At 47.5% G+C, this 19,230-nt stretch overlaps 1 protein-coding gene and 1 long non-coding RNA gene across 4 annotated transcripts in view; one reads left to right on the forward strand and one right to left on the reverse strand.

Moving 5' to 3' along the window:
• Positions 1-19,230, reverse strand: part of Mgll (monoglyceride lipase) — a 91,494-nt gene that overhangs the window by 66,754 nt on the left and 5,510 nt on the right. The gene's annotated exons all lie outside the window — the stretch shown is intronic.
• Positions 7,162-10,086, forward strand: LOC106027783 (uncharacterized). Its single transcript, XR_001201379.2, has 3 exons — positions 7,162-7,373; positions 7,716-7,882; positions 8,591-10,086. It is a non-coding gene; the product is annotated as an uncharacterized LOC106027783 (long non-coding RNA).

Raw genomic sequence — 19,230 nt, forward strand, 5'->3', positions numbered from 1 at the left:
ACAGAGCGGTTGTGCAAGACGTTACTCTGTGGATTTCATCAGGTTTAGAGCAAATCCTACTCTTTCCAGCACCGCAGCTTAGGCGAAAAGTCTGGACTAGGATAGAAAGACAAGTCTGCACACCTCCCCAGCTTGTCCCCGCAGTGAATTCTTGGGCACTCTCCACAGATGGCACGGCTCTCCGGGCTTCCGCCTCTGGCTTTCAGCTCTCTGCTCTGCACCCTGAGTCTCTCTCCTGCCTGCTGTGCCCCAGAGTGCCTCCTGAAGACCACCCCTGCACTCTGAGGCCCAGAACTTCCAGCCTGAGGGCCTCTTCCCTGTCCATGCCTCTTTTACATCTGTCTTTCTGTTCCTCCTCCCGGCCTTATTATCCCAGACCTCAGCAATGACAGCAGCCTATTAGCTCGACACCCTGCCCCCAGCTTCACCCACTCAAATCTGTGCTTGCACAAATTCCACTTCTCTTTGGTGCTGAGAGCCAGCAACTACCAAGGGTTCAGCTCTGCCTGTGCATTTAAGTGTTCTAGCCCCACACCGTGCTGCTGGCCCCTACCTCACCCAGCACATCCCACACTCCTCACCTGGACAGAAGCTTCCCACCAGGAGGAATCTCTGCTTTCCAGCCTACCCAGGTACCTGTTCACTAAGATGGGTGGGCTGGCCAGGGGTCCATGATGAGCTGCAGCCACAGAAGTTGTGGCAGGGAGAGAAACAGGACCAAGCAGAAAGGAAGTGGGAAGCAGAAGATTAGCTAAAATTACCGCAAGGAAATGAGGCCATAGAGAACCCCAGCACCAATGGGATGAGCATTCTAAGCCCATATGCTCACTGTTTTCTCAGTGAAGCCTGGAACATCATGGAACATGCAGGGACCAAGAGATATGAAGGAGTTGAGGGAAAGAACTCATACTTAGGAGCACTCATTTACGTAACCATCAACCTACCACCTTAGCAGATCTGACAGCCCAGTACCAATCAAATTTCAGTAGAATAAGATATCTGACATGGTTGACTTACACTGACAAAGAAGCTTACTCAGCTCACAGTTTTGGAGGTGGAGCTCTAATGGCAGGGTGTGGGTCCTGGTGAGGGAGGCTCCGGGCTCTACCACATCATGGTGGATAGCAGTGGTGGGGGTGCAGATGGAAGCAACATTATGTCTTGAGCCATGAAGCAGAGAGAGCCAGTGGGGTTTCCCAAGAACTACCACCTGAGCGCACGCCCCCTCCCCAATGACCTAACACTAAGCACTAACCCTTAATGGTCCCACTACCCTGCACACAGCGTCTTCATGCAAACATCTGAAGAAACTCAATTCAGCCACCTATAAACCTCAGCAAGTTCTTTGACATACATGACTTTAGCATCAGTTTTATAGTTGGGGATACTGAGGCTCCAAAGTGAGAGATTATTTGCCAGGAGTCACAGAATTTGCTTCCACTTGAACTTGACTCTGTATTTTACTCATTCCACAGGAGATTAACTCCAAATACTGGTTCACCATCCAGTGTGATCCCTGGCGCTCAGGTGACTTCTCAGAATCTACCCTGCCTCTCTCAGGCTGGGTAAGAGGTTAAAAGAGATCATGGGTTTGAGTGGCATCTTGTTGACAGCATATTATTACATACACACATCCTACGTCCTTTCTTAAAATGAGACACATGAAAATAAATGAGGTTGAATGAATGAATTTAACAAACCAATTCTCTTTCTTATTTCCTGGTTGTTGTCTCCTCTCTCAGCTATGTCACATAGTGAATCAGGCTTATGAGGTACCACTGCTCATCACAGAATCACCTGCAAAGAAAGGCCTTAATAATATTTATTAAATGACCAAATGACCTCATGTCTGCTTGAGAATAATGAATACAGACAGCAATCTCCTTGAGCAGACTAATATTAACATTCACAAAAGAGGAGACGATCTTTTTGGCAGACTGCCCTATGTTTCAGCCTCTCTTTCTTCCACAGCGATAGCATTTTAGGGGGACATATGGAGGCTCAGAGAGAGACCATACTTCCCAGCCTTCCTTGCAGCTAAGCATGGTCTTAGTTATACCAGTGGAACAGGAGCGAAAGAAATGCATGTGGTTTCTGTGACACCTGCTTCCAAAGCTCTGCTTGCCCAGCCCTGTTCTCTTTTTCTTTTCCACAGCCTGGGTTACAGAGAAGCAACGACCATCCTGTCCTGGCTAAGACTCTCCAGACAGTGACAGCACAATGGGCAGAAGCAGGCTCCCTGGCTGACTACGGGAAGCAGAGATGTACCACACACAAGGACTGCTTACCTCTTGGCTATTAAATGAGGGAAATCTAGTTTTATCTTATTAAAGCTTTACTTTGAGGCCTCTTTGCTATGACACTCAGCTTGAATCTTAACAAATGAGAGTGTTCTTAATAAGATCCTTCAGTACAGAGGAGCGAGTTCATCTGGGCTCAGATCCAGGCACTGTTCCTCCATAACTGTGACTTTAGCCAAGTGATTGAACTTTTGTTTCTGAATCTGTAGAATGGGGCTAATGGCAGGACCTGCAGTGAGAACTGAAGGAGGCAGATGGTACACAATGAAGCTCACCATTGTGATTATCACCTTATCTATCAGCATATTTCCCTGCCAGGGGAGACCAGCTGCCCACCGCATGCAGGTCACTCATTTTGATCCAGATATTGGTCCTTTCCCTTTGTGGTTACCTAAGTCTTCCTGAACAACTGACCCTGAGGTCCTCATATCTGTTTCCATGCAAAATCCTCAGCCAGCTCAGTAAGGAAAAAACACCCACTGGCCTGTCTCCATGTCACCCCTTGAGATTTATCTCCCTCAGCTGCGAGGTGGGGGAGTCCCCTAGGGCTGCTTGGCCTGGGACTGAGAAGAGGGCAGGAAGGAAGGAGAGCAGCATGAGCAGCCAGGGTCTAAAGGCAGCTGATTTAACTCCCCCTGTGAGGTGTGCAGAGGCGGTAGCACTGGAGGTGCAGTCTTAGGAAGGGGATTATGGTTGACAAAGTCAGTACTGTGGAACTCCCAGAACTAGATCTGGTGGATTCTCAGGAACAGCGAGGCTGGAAGACACAAACACACATGTAGTCCCTGTCCCTGACATGGAATGTGCTGCTTAGGGCTCCGCCTATACTAGACAAGGCCCTGCACCCGGGGTCAGGTTTTCTAGCCAAAACAAACTTTTTAAAAAAATAATTCATCCATTGTGTTTTACTGTATTATTAGCAACAGAAGACCAATGAAGATGGTTACTAATTTTAAAAGGACAACGTTTCAGAGCAGAATTGAGAGGTTTATATGGTTCTTTTTTTTTTTTTTTTTTTTTTTTTTTTTTATCTTTTTGAGACAGGGTCTCACTATGCAGTCAGGCTGGCCTTGAACTCACTTTGTAGCCAGGCTGGTTTCTAATTCGCAACGATCCTCTCACCTCAGCCTCCCGAGTGCTGGGATTACCACCCAGCACCACCATGCCCGGCTGAGGTTTACATGATTCCTATAGCATTTATTTCCTTTAAAAAAAGCGCACATGAGGTATGCATGCACGTATGAAGTGTGTGTGTGTGATCCCAGGGCCTTTTAGATAGGGCCTCATTAAGTTGGCTGGCCTTGAACTTGCAATCCTCCTACCTCAGTCTCCCCAGTAGCTGGGTTTCCAGGTGTGTCCCACTGCACCCATATACCAAGTATCTTAAGCATATATTCATGATATACCTATTTCATTTGTATATTAACAGATTTCATTACATAATACCTACATGTACATACTTAAATATGTTTTCTTTCTAGAGAAGATGAGGCCTCATGAAAGCAGCCAGAAGGCTGCTGCAGTTACAGTCACACCCAACAGGAATAAAGAGGAGGATCTATGCCCGGATCCCTAAGACCTCAGTTCTCAGTTCCTCCCTTAGTCAGTAGACAAGGGACTGGTTAGGCTCTGCAATGTGTCTGAGTTACACAAAGTCCCTCTCCTTACACAGGAGCTGCAGAATTAGCAAATGAGTGCCTGTCAGGCTGTGTTTAGCACAGTGCAAACACAGGTCAGGGGCACGCAGGGACATTCTACCCCACCCCTCACAACACAGGACTGCCCCTCAGTACCAGAGTCCCTGGTACTGGGCTTTAAGAATTTCAGAGATTCCACAGGTACCCAGTTAGAATAAATAGAAGGAGCAAGCTCTGGTGTTCTGGTACAGGGGATGAACAGGAACGCACGGTATGCTTCTAAAAAGCTAGTAAAGACAATTCTGAATGTTTCGCCACAAAGAAATTGTAAGTATTTGAGGACACAGTAATCCCTCCGTTCCCAAATGCTTCTGTTTATAAATGACTCAGTTCACGAACAGAAGCATTTGGCAAAATTTTGTTTCCATTCTCTAACTCTACATCGGGTGATGAACAGGACTTTGGCCATTTGCCTCGGAGTCATAGCACGAATTAAGTTTGTGAACTGAGTTACCACTGTTTATCCTGATTTGAACATTACTGAAACATCACATGGAATCCCATAAACAGGTACAATTTTAATATGTCAGTTAAAAAAGCAAAACATAAAATGTAAAAAATTTAGAAAATTTAAGGTAACAACAAAAAGTTTAACAAGAACTAGGTGTGGTGGTGCAAGCCTATAATCCCAGCATTTTGGGAGGCTGAGGCAGGAGGATTACAAACTCAGACAACAGGAAACAGGGAGATAGATCTTTCTCAAATGGGAGGAGGATCAAGAGATTGAGGGAGAGGTGACAAAAGGAATAGGAATGTGCTGTGTATCACCAACTCTCCACAGTAAATTTAAATAGCATGTACTGCAAATGTGCAGTAGTAATAAAGATAAAGAATGGTTTGGGCAGAGCAAACTCCCCTCCCTCAGGGTAATATCTAGTTACTGCCAATAAAACAGAGCAGGCAGGAGCAGCCCCACAGTCCTGGTGCCCAAAATACTAGATAATGAGCAAAGCTGACATCCTGGGCTCCCTAATTAAGCTTAATTGCCCTCGAGTCTCCCCTTCCTCCTGCAATCTCCTAGAGGTGCAGAAGATATGTAGTTCCAGGCAAGTGAGATGGATAACCACCTTCTACAAACTAGGTTAGAAACTTATGTGGAAACAATGACTCTGCCAGCACAGATAGCTCCTGCCTCCAATGAACTTCCTGCGCTTTGGAGGCTGCCACCTCCAGCAGTGATTTGTTTTTCCCGGAACAGCAGCTCTGGACCGTAAGGGGCGGGGAACTGAAGGCTCTTCATCAGCATGCAGAATCTCTCCAGGGCTGAAGAGGTTCCTCAGCAAAAGGGCACCTCAGGGCGTGTCGGATCAATATCTGGAACTAGCCTTCTGGGAAATCACTAATGGTCTGTGGATGGTGTGACTGGTAGTCTGGTCCATTAATAAAGAGCTTCAGAGCTGGCCCAAGATTGTGGAAAAGGACGGCCTAGGACCAGATGTTGGTGGACTGCCCCAGCCTCCAAGAGAGAGCAGGAGCCCTCAGTGCCAAGCTGAGGGTCTTTGTTTGCTGTGCTGGGGAGGACATGAGTGCCTGCCTCTTGGCTACCTGAAGCCACAGAGAAGGGTGATCTGGTCCACAGCTGTCTCCTAAGTTCTCCTAGGCACCAGCCAATCTCACAGCCAACTGCAGGTGGTACACATGCCATCTGGGATACCTTCTTATGCAGTAGGCTCTGTGGGCAAAGATACGGCAGCTCCCATACTGCTTCTGAGGAGCATGTGTCTATTAGCAGGGCAGAAGGCACGTCTGAAGAGAGTTAGAAGGATGGTTAGAAAGCTCGCTGTATTTCCTAGCTGTGTGATGAAGAACTCTGCTGTACAGAACAGGGGGTCTCTTGGCTGTAAGATGTGCTTAGCTGCTCTCACTCAGGATATGTTAACAGGGTTTGGTGTCACCGAATCAAATGACATCAAAGCACACCAGAAGAATGTCATGTAATCCCTGGTTCATCCCATGCCAATTCTTGGGTACATAAGAGAGCCTCGGCTCAGGACTGATCTGCCTCACATGCCTGTCCTCCCTTCCAGCGCCAAGAGATCGCAGGCGTGGGGCTTTCTGGCAAGTTCCTGTATGAGCTGGAATCCAGAACTGTAGTCTTGTTTCTTGTGTTCACCTTCTATTTACAGTGTATGATGGAACACTGGTGTCTGGTGTCATATGGTAGGATAAACTCTCTTCTTAAAATAGATTGAAAGTAAAAAAAAAAAAGTGAGTGATTTTAAAAAAAAACAAAACTAAGGAGAAACAATCCGAGATAAAAGAGCTGCAGGAAAACATGCTAAAGGTGGAAGGTGAGAGACAGAACCTGGGACTGTGTGACAGGAACAACTAGGAGGAGGCCAGGGTAAGTTGGTCTTGGAGAAGGAGCCAGAGCCCTGCTGCACCAGACAGCGCGGTGGACAGTCCCCACCCCAGCTCCCAGTCTGTCACCAGCCAGCAGGTGCCTGTCATCCCCATGCAAAGCTGTCCTGGCCACCCAACCACCAGCAGATCACCTCTGCACACTTATCCCCGGTATCATAATCACTCTCTCACTGCTGACTTCCTGAGGACACCTCCCCAGCTCCTGCCACTGCTACCTGTATCTCTGACAGGGAAAGAGGGAGCCAAGTCCTCTGTGCCTCAGTTTCCCCACGGTGCAGCCAAGGATTGAGTGTACTCATCTGGGGGGTACTTTATGACCTCTCAAAGTATATTACAGCCATGGTCCCAGAATGGCCAGGGGTTCTATCTTTCCTACCATAATTTCCTGGCCTTTGTTCACACACACACACACACACACACACACACACACACACACACCCCTGGTTTTATTGCAACAGTGTAGTAAAATACTCTACAATGAGTGTGGGGTGGGAAGAGCCTGTTCTAGTAGGGAGATGTGGTAACTGTTGGGCCAGGCCAGCTATCCTGGGAAGCAGCGCAGGTTCCTGGGGGCCTGTGGGCACCACAGCCCAGCAGGTCACCCCAGCCCTGGGGAACAAAGGACAAAGCATCCAACACAGACTGCAGAGGAGGCCCCTAGCCCAAGAGGACCTTGGGAAGGACAAGTCTGACACACAGGGATGGCACGGGTTCTGTGTAAAGGCTCTGCTTAAAAAAAGACAGCTGCGGCACTATTTTGGACCAGAACATACCAGGAACAGCAGGTAGAGCAGCTCAAACGCGAGTCTCTCTGGGCAGAGGAGCAGGCCCCAGCTTCCTATAGGAGTGTGCTGGCTTCATCTTATGTAACATCGCAGTGTTTTTTCTCTTTTTCCTGGAAGGAGAACAGCAAGAACTCCCCAAGGCTGCAGATGGCTCCAAGTTCTTCTGGGTGGTGAAATGCCAAGCGGATGGCAACGACTGATCAGGAATTTATTGGGACTTAGGAGAGGTGAGCGCAGCACAGCAATGTGTTTGGGAAAATGGCCACCATCTTATGGATATAATGAGGCCACAGAGCTCTGTGGATGACCGTGTGGGCGGCTGCAGCAACACTGGCATAATCAGAGCTGTGCTGGGGTTTCCATGTGTGAAGGTGGGAAGAGCATGAACTGTGGTTCCCATCACAGACCTTGCTGCTCCTATACATAGGACCCTAGGCATGGAACCTTCCCAAGCCTCAGTCTTCTCATCTGCAATATGGGTTGTCATGTTTACCGCCCAGGGGCTATTGGGTTAACTCAGCTCTGTGAGCACAACTGGGTTTATGCATGTTTCTGTAAATGTTCCCTAGGCATAGTTGGGTGCTGAGCATAAGGATAACTTTTAAAGCAAACAGATTTGGGCTCAAGTCCTAACCCTGCCATTCATGAGCATGTGGCTGTCTAAGACTCAATTTCTACAGCAATCAAAGAGCAAGAATGATGCTAACCACTCACGGGTGCTGTGAGGTGCAGGCAGGTAAGGCAAAGAGGCATCCAGTAACATGCCAGACACAGGCTTGGGCCCTCCTCAGATCAGCTGCTTTCCCTATTCAAGGCTGATCTAGGCTTAAATAGAAATTCTTACAAACCAATCATAACATACATCTGACCTATGATAGAAAACTATGGTGAATATGTATATTTTAAAAAATTACAGTAAAAGACACATTGCCATTAATCACCCTTCAAAACCCACCCCCTCATTTTCAACACACTTCTCCCATCATGCCTGCCACTTTCTAAAGCAGTCCTAGCATGTACTCTTGTGGCTTGCTGCCTGCCTTTCTCCTCACACGCTGAGGAGCCTTGGAAGGCAGCGACTCTGAGGCCTTAAAGGTTTCTGTCTTTCACTGCCCTGTACAAAGCCTGTCATAGAGCTGGTGCACAGGAAATAGTTGTTGAATTAAACGAATGAATGGTTGGGTGGGTGGGTGAATTAAAAGTCGAATAGATGGATGAAACATGGATGAATGGGGTAAGAGATGCAAGGACAGATGGATGGTTGGCTGGCTGGGTAAGATAAGTAAAAATGGACAAGGAGATGGGCAGATTAAAAAATAGATGGATGGATGCACAGATAGACAGTGGATATTTGGATGGGTTAGAGTGAGGGAGTAAGTAGATGGATGGAGAGTGAATGGCTAGATGGTTAGTTACAGTTATGTATATTGTTTGTTTCTTGCAGATTCTGCAGGAAATCCAGGCCTGTTTTACTTGGGGTCTAGAAGCTGGGAACCTGCTAACACCCAGCCCCATCTTTCCTCAAGGAGTCCCTGAGTCCTTTTGCTAAGAGCTACAGAAAGGGGTGCTGTAGAGGAGACAATCCTGGAGCAAGCACCTCCCATGGTCCCTGTTATGCAGCTAAGACCACCCAAGTAAGGAAGGGAAGGGGAGCCCAGGACAGCTGCTGACCCTCAGGAGCCATGCTCTGACGGCCCCCACTGTTCCGCTGTGACACTTCTCTCCTGCTGCCCTCTCTGCCTTCACATGAATTTCATGTACTTGTGATAGGCCTCCACCGCGAGGGTCGCTGCTCCTGCCCCTGCATTAACTTCCACATCTTCCCACCAAAAGCATCGTAGAGGTCACCCACTGCCCAGTTTCAAGTCCACACAGGCACACAAGGCCATTTCCAGCTCATTGCCTGTGCTCTGAGCATGTTTCAATCCCTACCAGGCTCTAGGTGCTGTTTAATCTTCATTCCTAGAACACACTCTCTTTTTGTTCAACTCATCAGATTTCAAGAGTTGGCTCAGGTATAAATTCCCTAAACTGGTCCCTTTGGAAAATGTTGGACATATAGAAAAGTTAGAACAGTAAGATGAAAATTACTCGTCACAACTCCACAATTTAGAGGTGACTACGATTCACATTTCCAGTGTTTCCCTCCCAACTCTATTTTTAATATAATTGACATCACAGAACCCTTAGATCTGCTTCTCCCAGTACAATATGTACAGAGGGCTGAGACAGCCAGCCAGTGTTCTTCCCAATCACAGTGGAAAAGCACCCAGTAGGAATGATGTCAGGTGTGAGGTTTCTGTAGCTGTTTTATCAGGCTAAGGGAGGTGCCTTGTATCAGAAAGGAAGCTTCCTGAGTGTTCTTAACCAAGAAAATGTATTAGATTTTGTCCAATACTTTTTTTTTTGCATCTATCAAGAGGGCTGCATGGTTTTGTATCTTATGTTACTCAGCTGGACAACTGCACTCATGTATTTTCACATATTAAACCACCCTTGCATTCCTAGGACAAATCTCACATGGTCACGGTGTGAAGTTTGTTAATGTTTCTGAATCCATAGTTTTTTAGTATTTTTCATGTGTTTAATAGTATTTTATATTCATGAGCAATACTGAATCATAGTTTTGTTTTCTTGTGAGATCTGTTTTGTTTTAGGCATCCAAAATACTGGTTACTTACAATGGCTTAGGAAGTATTCCTTCTTTTTGGAGGGAAAGAATTTATGTTCATTCTTTGTAAAATGTTTGGGAGTTTTCAACCGTGAAGCTACGTGGGTCTGGGCTTTGCTTTGTGGGTAGTTTTTTGGGGTTTTTTTTGCTTACTAATTCAATGTTATTACTTGCTCATAGTTTTCCTTTAAAATCCTCTGTATCTCTGAAAAATTGTTAATAATATCCCTCTTTCATTCCTGATTCTAGTAATTTGAGTCTTTTTCTGTCTTGATCAATCTAGCTTTAGCTAGGTCTGTTGATTTTGTTAACCCTGGTCAACCAACTTTTGGATTTATTTTCTCTCACTTTTCTGTTTTCTATTTGATTAGTTGTGGCTCTTATATTACTATTTTTTTCCCTCTGCTTGCTTTAATTTTAATTTGCTCTTCCTTTTCAAGTAACGTAAAATGCATTTTTAAGGGGAATTTTATGAAATGAATCTCTGGTTGATTGATTCTATAAGTGATGAGAAGAGAGAGGGAGGTCTCTTGCCTCCAGAGACACAGTAATTAATACATACACAGGGGCAGCAGTTTGACACTCCCTTTCAGGATGGTTTCTGCCTCTACTCTGGTCTAAAAACTCCATGAAAACTGGGTATTTTTCCCTCCATGTGCCAGCGGAGGGTGGGGGGGGGCCTGTCAGCCAGGGAGAACCGGCAAGGAAGCTACCTCCGCCCCCTGCCGCCCCAAGCAACCTGATGTGACACAGGTTGCATTGATAATAACTGAAGGAAGGAAGCAACCTGACATTTGTGTTGTCTGTGCAAGCTTCGGGCCAGTAGTCTGAGCAACTACTTAGAGGACAACAATATGCAAAACAGTAACGACTGGATTTCCTACTGTTCTATCATTGTTTTGTTTTATTTTGTTTTGTTTCATTTTACTGTTATTTTATTCTCTTTCAAAAAAACAAACAAAAAACAACTGGGCTTTTTCTCCTGCTCCAGAGTCTACCCACCCTATTTAAAAAGTGGCCTCAACCTCTAACATGACCATAGCCACCAAGGAGAGCACTTCCAGATTCATGATGATTCTCTCCACTGTGGCAGAGGATATTACCTACATTTAGGGCTCAAAAGACCACAAGGCGCAGATTCAAGAAGTGACACCACAAGACCTTGACCTGGTTTCCCTCTCAATACTTCTTTGCTCTGCTTTCTTGAGGCAGAGGCTCTGTATCTTCAGCCAGGCTTTCCCCTATGATCCCAAGGTGACCACCCGGAGTTCATACTTGTAGAGTCTCTGCCATATGTGACAGAGGAAAGGGTGCTGAGAACACTGCCCTAGCCAGCTCAGGTCCCATCTCCCGCTGCTCTCCAACATCTCCAGTGCCTTTACTTAGGTGACACATGCTCATAGTGCCTGTCCTCCTCCCCACACATGTTCCTACATGTCTGCACTGGCCCTGCTGAGACTATACCTGCATCCCAAATCTCCTGACCTGTCTCCTCCATTTTTTTGGACACCTCTGGCTGGGAAAATCGGAATGCAAGTGGCGGAAAAGATGCACAGACATTGATTTGTCTCACACGAACCCAAGCCTCTTTTGCAAGGAGACCCAGTGTGGATTCAACGGTCCCATCAGGACCTTAGCCTTTTTTTTCTATGTAAGGTGGGTTCTACACTGTGAGCATCTGACCCCATTTCCAACTACAAAGTGAGGGAAATGGGGAGAATAGGGAGAGAGAGATCTCCTTAGCATCTTGTTTTGTTTTGTTTTTTGAGACAAAGTTTTGCTTTGTAGTCAAGGCTGGCCTTGAACTCACTGTGCAACCCAAGCTGCCTCAAACTCACAGCAAAGTGCTGGGATTACAAGCACAAGACATCACAGCAAAGGACGGATGCACAGTAGCTGCACACAGCCTGGGGTGGTCACAACTGCAAAGGCAAGATCTGCACCTAAATCTAGAAATTCACCCATATGGAGCCCTAGAAGATTATCTGAATGTTCTGGGCTGGCCTAATAACCATATGGGAGGAAAAGTTTACATTGTCTCATGGTTTCAGAGATTTCAGGCCATGGTTACTTGGTTACATGGTTACCCCATTACTCTGAGCTGGTGGCAGCATGGAACACCATTGCATGGCATGTGATGGAGTAAAACTGCTTACCTCCTGGTGACCAAGTGAAGAAGCAGGAAGGGGCTGATCCCAATATCCCCTTCAAGGCCACACCCGCAGTGGTCTAACTTCCTTTTACTAAACCCCGCCTCTTAAAGGTGCAACCACCTCCTAACTGCCGCAGAGTGGGGCCAAGCTTTTATCACATGGGGATTGGGCAGTCATTCCCAAACTGTAATATTTTGTGAACTAACGTGCTCTAAAGCTGTCAGAAAACACATTTTTGTCGCTGTTTCTGAAGCTACCTTGCCTGTAGTACTGTGTTACAGTGACCCTAGCAGACTATACACCAAGCCATTTCAAGTCAGGCGCCCAAGCTAGCCTTCCCAAATGCATCTGCCATGCACTTGCAGTTCCAGTTTTCCCAGATCCCTTGTCATCTTCAGAGAGTACTACATCCTCCAGCCTCCGTGTACAGAGTGTGGCTCCCTCCTGCTTAGATGGCCCTTTCCCACTCTCAAGCCTCAGTTTATGGTCACCTAAACCTCTCCCTACTCTTCCCCTGGCCCCAGCACAGGATTTGTGTTGTTCACAGGCAAACCCCCACCGTGCCTGGCACAGCCTCCCTGACAAATGTGCAGAGGCATCTTCCAAGGCAGCAACTGAGCTGCTTCATTTCTGTCTCTGAACTGAAGTGAACCTGAGGCAGACAGGGGCTCAGAACAAGCTTGGGCACGTCAGAGGTGCAGACTCCTTGCAAGGCCTAAGAAGCCAGCTGTCTGGACCCTCCACGGAAGCTCAATTGCTACCTGTCAAACCACCGCCCCTGAATCAGGAAAAGGAAGCGGACTCCACCTCCACATTCTGGTGTCCATGCTGACTGTAGGCTAAAAACAGAAAACACCTGCTGTCCTGCTGCACCCACACGCAGATGCGTTTCCACCTGCTGAGCTCTGCGTTCAGGTTAAGTTGGTTAAAGCTCAGCCACCTGCTCTCAGATACTGCTGGGAATGTTCCTTCCTGGGTGTTGCTAACTCTGGATTCAGGGGCTCTAACACTTGCCTAGAGGCAGCCTGGGAAACCACAGCAATGGCACAGTAGGACTTATCCTATTCCAGGCCTCCCATTCCAAATACAGGGCGGGTAAATCATACATGCAACAAATGTGTTTTGGTCCCTTATTTTGTACCAGGCATGGAATTCCTAGGCAAATCCTGGAGAAGATAGGATAAAACTAAGTATGAATTGTGCCCCAGAGAAGTTCACAGGTAATCCTGCCAGCAGGAGATGTAACATCCAGGGACAGGCCTGAAGGTCAAAGAGATGGTGTCCTATCTAAAGTCACTTCAGGAAAAGATGCAGTAATAAACCTGAACCATGGTCCCAACTCTTAGTACTAAGATCTTTGCCCTACATGGTAGATTTTTAAAATGGCCATGAAACGTACCCTCCTCTAACCTTACTCCTCGGATGTGCCTTGGCCTTCGCATGCCGCCTCTGGGCTGGCCTCCCACGCTGTCTGACCCAGGTGAACTTGACACAGCATACTGGGAAGGGGCTCGCACACTGCAGTTCACTCTCAACTTGCCCTTTGTGGTTGAGTCTGAAGTGCACCCCAAGGGTGAAAGGCTTGGTCACCAGCCTGTGGTGCCACTGAGAGGCCATGGAACCTTTCAGAAGTGGGGCCTGGCGGGAAGGAAGTGAGGTGGGGGGGGTGGCCTTGAAGGGAATACCAGGTCCTTCTCCCGTCCTGTCTTTGCTTCCAGGTACCCTAAGGAGCAGAGGCCGCCTGTGCCTGTGCTCTGGCTATGGTACAGTAAGGCTGCACCGAGCAACCATTAACTGGAATCACCAGAAGCTAAGTGGGGCGGGGAGGCAGATTTTAGACAACAGGTACTGAAGCACAGGTAGGAAGAAAAAGTTTCAGTGTCCACAGTACAGCGGGGTGACTACAGTTCACAGACATTTATTACATATTTTTAAAGAACTGTGAGAAGAGTCTGAAGAAATGATCAATATTGAAGGAGATGAAAGCGTTACTCCTCTGATTTGATCATTACATGCTGTATACATACATCAAATTATTATGATGTATGATTCACATACATAATCCCAGCACTCAGCAGGCTGAGGTAGGAGGCCCCCAAGTTTCAGGCTAGCCTAAGTTACACAGCAAGTTTCAGCAGATCTGGATTACAGAGTAAGACTCTATTTCAAAATTAGTTAATTTAATTTAAAAAGTTACCACACAAAAAAAGTTATTACAGTATACTGTCACTGAAGTTTCACTTAAAAGCAAAGTGCTTAATTATTCTATGTGCTGTCTCGAAGGGAATTTCACCACCAAGTCATCCCTCCTGGCCTTTCTGTGCACAGCAACAACAACAAAATCCTGCATCTCCTAAAGTTTACTATGGAGGGGGAAATCTCGCCAAAATAAAGCTTAGTCTTATTAACTGTTAGGACAAAACTCCACGTGACCTGAAGGTGGGAGAAACCTTGGCCCTGGTAGAATCTGCTGTCACCTAGGACTCAGGTGACTGTTTGCCACCAAGGCAGAGGGAAGTAGGGGGTGATGGTGGACCACCCACAAGCCCACCAGCTGGCAGTGGAGATGGCTAAGGAGGACCCTTCGCTGCCTTGACCATGTGCCCAGCGTGCCTCAATGCTCCCAGGGAACCCACAGAACCCCTTTGTGGGTGAAATGCCAGGATTCTTCAAGCACAGGCTGGTCAAGAACCTTCCTATGATTCCACGCCTCACCAATGGTGACCAGGGAGCCTTGTAGGGGTCTAGCTCTGGTTATCCCCATTGCTTTCTGCTCCTGACTGGCTTTTTGATCAACACTGCAATTTCTTGTCTCCTTCCATCTTTCTTCCCATTCTCATACCTCCTTACCGCCTCTGTACTTGGTAAAGGCTGCTTACCCCTTCTCAGACTCCCTTCTCCCTAGAGGCCTCCTGGACCCCCACTTCTTCCTGAAACACGGCCCTCTTCCCACATTCCTGGCCCCTGACATCAAGCCTCCCTGCTCCTACTGCCCTGCCTCTGTGGGCGTCACCAAAGTGACTGCACGCCTCCTCCCACTGGCAACAGAACCACCCACATAGAGACAGCAAATGGCTTTGAGGGGAGGAAGGAGCTGGGGACTTCAGACCTCTGCCAGCCCTGCCCCAAACTGCACACTGGCTGCAGTCCTGCTGGGAAGGGTGAACTGTAAGTTCACTGATAAGAAAGGCAGATGAGAGCAGCTCCTGAGAAACAGAATGGAGGAGAAGACATGTGACCTGGACAATCAAAATGCACCACCAACCTCCATCTTCCCATCTGGACAGTGGGAAGCTGGCCCAGAGCCTGGAGCTCACGGCCTCCTCCACGCTGAGTCTGGGTCCATCCTCCTTCCCAGGAAAGTGTACGAACTCCCACACCTGCTCTGCCAAAAGGGCCGGAGACTTGAGCTCTGAATGCCATCCTGCGCCTTCGGGTTACCCCAAGGTCAGGGCGAGCCCACCAAATGCAGCAGCACCCTGGTGCTTGAGTCCAGTGTTTTTCCCACTCCTTTATCCCCTGCCCTTCTTTTTCTTCTTCCCCTGCCCCTGTCTCTTCCTTCTTTTTTATTTTTAATCGTCCACGTTTGTAGTACACAATGATCATGCTCTTCGTGGGGAGCTGGCACAGGCACATAACACAGCCTCATTCTTGTATGTCCCCCTTTGCTCCCTTTTCTCCAACTCTTGTTCCTCTTTCCATATATTCCTCCCTGTTTCCTGTTATCTGTTCTCTATTTTGATCTGTATTTATATTTTGTTTTTTATATTAGAGAAACCACGTGATATTTAAGCTTGTGCATCTCATTTAGTTCACTTAACATTATGGTCCCAAGGGGCATTCATTTCCCTACAGATGACTCAAGTTTATCCTTTTTATGGCAGAATAGTACTTCATGGTGCATAAATTGCACATTTTCTTTATCCATTCATCTGCTGATGGCCATACAGGTTGCTTCCAAGATTTAGCTATTATGAGTTGTGCTGCTACAAATGTGGGTGTGCATGGATCACTGTGACGGGGCGTCTTTACTTTCAGGAAGATACCTACACGGGGAATACCTAGATCAGATGGAATTTCTTGTCTCAGGTTTTTGAGGACTCTCTACACTGATTTCCGTAGTGGTTGTACCAGGGTACATTTCCTTTTTGATCTTTCTTTCCTCCCCATCTCTTTCGCTCTGTTCCTCCCTCCTTACTTCTTCCCTTCTTCCTGTTGTCTCTTTCCTTTCTGCCTGCCTCCCTCCATGCTTCCCTTTATCCATCTGTCCTTCCCCTTCCTTTCTGAATATCCATGGAGCTGTGCCCCCGTGAAACACGAACACGGAGCATGGACCTCTTGGAGAAGACGAAGTGTGACTTTTCATTGTGGGACATGAGATGGTTCCCTGTCCAGGTGCCAAGAACAGGTGCCCAAGAACAGAGAGGCCCATCAGGGGACAGCTGTGGACAAGAGCTCAGAGCAGCTGCAAACGGAGTGAGCCCTGCCGCACACAGCCTAGCACGCAGCCCCCAACACACAGAGAACAATGTCATCCAGTTTTCCTCAGTGACCACCATGGCATCCCCACCCCCACGCCCTAGGGACAATGCCGTGTGGAATGAAAAGAGCCTCCCACCAGCAAGAACCTTGGATGACCCTAAAATATGGGACAAGAGTCATCCTGTGATCTCAGCTGTCTCGTTCGAACCACTAATGCCCATTCCCCTGTGTATACAATGACCAACAGTTTGGTTTGCGTTCTCGGGCAAAGTGCATCTGGGATTAAGACCTAACCCTAAAAGGTGCTGATAAACAAATCAGGGTGAACAAGGCGTGCTATTCAAGAAGTGGCTGATTTTGCTATTTTGCTGCTTACCCTCTGCGGCAGAACAAAGCCAGATTTGTATCTGCAGAACATTGTTATAGCAAGTGGAAGAAATTATCCCTTAACGACGCTGTTAGAAAAACCAACCACAAGAATAGCAGCCGGCCTTTCCTCTTGCCATCAAAAGATCTTTGCTATTCAAAAAGTCTTAAAAAAGAAGAAGAAGAAGAAGAAGAAGAAGAAGAAGAAGAAGAAGAAGAAGAAGAAGAAGAGATGCCCTATTTAAAAATAAGATAGTTTGCTGTGTGATCGCAGAAGCAAAAGTGCCAGGAGGAGGAATAACAGTTTCACAGGAGAAAAAGAAAGTTTTGGAGACATTTAAAATAGACAAGAGGATAGAGGTGTTACTAAGAGGTAGGAATTTGATTTAAATAATGTCATCATTGGGACAGACATAATAGGGTCCACTTTAAGTTAAGGATGAAGTCTGTGAAACCAACTGAAGGATGCTTCATTTCTGACTCTCCGTGGTGGGGAGAGAATGGCAATCATGAGTCCTTTCTCATCTTCAGAGGAGTCATTTGTGATTAACATTAATTTGTGTTTTCTCGGCAGCATCTGAGGTGACCTTCACTTTGCTGGCCATATTGGGCTGTGGCAGTCCACCCTCCCTGCCCCCCATCTATCCTGCTGGTTCATTTTAGGGCTGCTCAAACGGATATCCTGTAGCCTCTGTGGTCCCCAGTGTCCTCACCACCTCAGGGCCTCCTAGTACCTTCTGGCAGAGAACAGGCTCCGGAGGCCCGGGATGGCACCAGTTCCTTCCCTGCCACTCAGGGAGACACCCGAGAGTCACTGTTCTTTCTTCCTCCCTTGCCACAGACAACTGGGCCGCTACCCACACTCCGCTGCTACCTGAGAGCTTCTTCTGTCCCCTTCCTGACACCAGTGGGGACAGGGTCTTTGTATCATGTAGGTGGAAAGGAGGCAGCATATGCTAGCGGAGGTGCTGGGTGGGAGGGGGAGAAAGACAGGAGACCAAGGTCCCACCTGCTTGCTGGGCTGTGAGCCCAGGGCTGGCCCCACTGGGCACAGCCAGCGCATTGCTGAGGACACCAGGGATGCATGGAAGGGTGGAAACATCTCTTTCTATTCCTTCTACATGTAAAGGAAAGTAGTGATAGAAAAAAAATAAAATACAGGTAGAAAGGAGGGAAGGAAATTATAAGTTGTGAACTGTAATTCTGAGATAACAAGCTTCAAGATAGAATCAAAATTACTCAAGACTGAAGTCTCTTTCACCCCTGGGCCCCTTTTGCTCCAGGCTCCTCATTCTTAAATTCCTAAGAGTCTTAAAGATAAACTAAGTCCATAACATCAGCCAGTGTTTATTCTGATACTATAAGCTCATAAATTCCAAAGGCTTCCTTTCTCAAAGAAACAGTAACCCAATGAATAGGTTGGGTACCACAGCTCTAAACTGCAGACTCAGGCAAAGAGCTTGTATTTTAACCTGGTTGATAAAGCCAGGCTTTGCTTTAACCTGCTCTTGAGCACTCCTGACTTCACTTAATGAATCTGCCTTTACCCTTTCCTAAATTCCTCTCTACTAGGACTGGGGCAAGGCGAGGTCTCCTTTAGGATGATCTCCTTGGACCCCATCCAGCCACAAAGGCAGAAGGTCCTGTGAACACTTAACAGATCCCAAGATGGGGAGGGAGACAGGCTCTGAATACCAGGCTTGCAACTCAGGGGAAGGTGGGAGCCAGGCTTATCTTGGAGAAGGAAATTCCCAGAAGGCAGAGAAGAGGAATCGCAGCCAGTCAGATAGTGAGAGGCCTCTTCGCCAGAGTCTGGCTCCAGATGGCTGGGTGGGGCCTTAATCTTCTGGAGCCACCGTGCCACACCCGGGAGGCTGGCAGCTGACTCTAGGAGGACATTTTAAGAGTGGCAGGAAGGGAGGATGTTTTGTGCCATTAAGAAATATCCCAGCTTCCTGTGAAAGGCTTCTTCTCCAGGTAATTTGCACAGGTGGAAGGAGGGATCCCAGGGTGGCAATGCCCAGCATTCCAGACGGCACTGAGGCCCTCAGAGAAAGTGATGGATGTGGCTTGGGGAAGGACAGCGATCAGACAGGGCCCCTTGGGTGGAGCCCTGTCTGGGAAACAGGGAGTGGCTTGCAGGAAATTCCTGAAAACCACAGGCTGCACCAGGCCCAGGACAGCTCAGCCTGGGTAGCCCGGAAGCTGGAAAGAAGGAAGTCATAGGAAGGCCGTGACCCCAGGGTCACAGAGGAGGAAGCTACATTGCTGAAAAGCTGTGCATAACGGAGGAAAGCCAGGCCTGAGAAAGGACTTCTGCGCCACCATGCCTCTGCAGATGTGGAGGAATGTGGAACACAAAGGACTCATCTCCCCAAGGTGCACCTCTGGACAACCTATATTTCCCAGATG

Source organism: Cavia porcellus, unplaced genomic scaffold (assembly GCF_034190915.1).
Source record: "Cavia porcellus strain 051 isolate PalLab524CR breed Dunkin Hartley unplaced genomic scaffold, mCavPor4.1 scaffold_27, whole genome shotgun sequence".
Lineage (NCBI taxonomy): Eukaryota > Metazoa > Chordata > Mammalia > Rodentia > Caviidae > Cavia > Cavia porcellus.